This window comes from Notamacropus eugenii, chromosome 6 (assembly GCF_028372415.1).
Source record: "Notamacropus eugenii isolate mMacEug1 chromosome 6, mMacEug1.pri_v2, whole genome shotgun sequence".
NCBI classification, from domain to species: Eukaryota; Metazoa; Chordata; class Mammalia; order Diprotodontia; family Macropodidae; genus Notamacropus; species Notamacropus eugenii.
The window spans coordinates 87,248,484-87,250,334 of NC_092877.1; the positions used below are offsets into that span (position 1 = coordinate 87,248,484).

Sequence of the window (1,851 nt, forward strand, 5' to 3'; positions counted from 1 at the left end):
GAAAAGGCAGAGACTGCTCAGAGATTGACTCAGTAGATCAAATGGAGCATCTAGAGAGAGATGAAGGCTATGTTGGTAGGGATACTTTTGTTCAAAATATGCCATTTCAGCCAAGTAAACATTAAGGTCAGCAAGTCACTGGAACCAAGCACCCACTTAACCTGACTTTATAACAATGCCCTCAAACCACGGAAGTTCAGTACAATCTGGTCCCTTGGAGGCAAACAGTGAATGGCACATCTGGAAGGTCTTTGAAGAAGGAGAGAATGGTGCCTTTAGAGATGGCTGTGTAGAAGAAGATGAAGGGTGGTCAAGGCACAGTGTGAAACCTCTTGAACAATCTGCATTGGTAGTAGCTGAGTACACATTTGGCCAAACAGATGAAATTTTGGTTCCCCAAGGAGAAATTTCTTTTAGTAGGTGCTAAGGTTCATGGTCAGAAACTTGCATATTGCCTCTGTGATGGCTATTATCCTAATTTCTGGGCTAGAGACTTGAAGCTGTGAGAGTGACTGAGTACCTCAGGAAAGCAGTTGATGTCATTGAAAAGCAGAAGCCTTCTTCATGAAGCAAGGAGAAGTCCAATTCAGACATATCAGAGAAAACATAATATAAATCTGACTTAAATGGGCTATGCTTATCATTTCAGACTTAAATGCAGTCAAACTGAGATACCCAATTATTTCATTCTATGTCTCACTTTTCATCCTCTAATAATAAAAGAACCACAAACCCCGGATGAGGGAAGACTAGGACTCTGGCTCTCACAGTAACAAAGCATTACCCTGAGCAAAATCAACTCCATAATTCAACACTGAGATCTCATGCATGGGAGATTTCTAGAGCCTATAGTACTGGGGGAGCATTGAGTGGGAAAGGAGAGCACACAACTTTGAATTCCCAGACAAGGTGCTACTTCTTGGAAGGGACATTGCTATCCATCTATCGCCAGGCAGGTCTATGTTCTGATACTGGAATGCTTCCTCACAGCTTGAACAATCAGAGTGGAGAGCAGCTCTAGAAGACTAAGCCTGGTTGTAATTCAAGGAAAGATTCTTGGAGCAGTGCTGGGAAGCATCTTAGAGCTCTGTCAGGGCTCCCAGCTGATCCTCAGTTATTAAATTGATGTCTAAGTTGGAGTCAAAGCTTTCCAGACTTAGATTTGATTCCCAAAACTCTTTCAAGGATACTTTTCATACTAATTCAGGGAGGAGTTTTTCAGCTGGGACAGCAGAGTGATCTCGAAGAATTCACTGTGGCATTGAAGGAAGTGCATTACCAAATAAGGGGGACACTCAGGCATTCTAGGGCTGTGACTACATCGAGCATATGTTTTGATACCTGCCTGTCCTGAAACAAGTCTCCCAGGATGCTGGGAGCTACCAGGAATTTGGGACTGCACGGATTTCAGGTGCTATTCTCCTTGAACTACCCAAACCCCGTAAAGGCTGATGAGACTGGCAGGGATGCAAGGCTGTATTCACGGCTTCTACAGTCTCCCCAAACCTTGTAATATATTTAGATGACATCATTGGAAGGGCATTATTAGATAAGTATTCCCTTGAAAAAAAATCTGGTGCTTGAATGGATTACAAGTTCAGTATTTTTTTTGTTATCCTTGAGATACGGGATTAAGAATCATTGCAATCTTAATTAAATTTAAAAGAGTAGCATTAAGGACAACAAGAGGGGGTACACATTGATTCTGACTTCATGGAGGTGATTTAAATATTAAAATTGGTAAAGGTTTTGTTATATTCAGAGGATAGTTTCTATGTCAAGTAACAAGTGCGGTTATTTGTGAGCATATTGATAGGCAAAGAACAGTTCTATCAATGGGGCAAATACTCC

General features: G+C 41.5%; 1 pseudogene; it reads right to left on the reverse strand.

Moving 5' to 3' along the window:
• Positions 1–275: 275 nt before the first annotated feature.
• LOC140512079 (DALR anticodon-binding domain-containing protein 3-like) lies at positions 276–1,247 on the reverse strand (annotated as a pseudogene).
• Between the last annotated feature and the right edge of the window lie 604 nt (positions 1,248–1,851).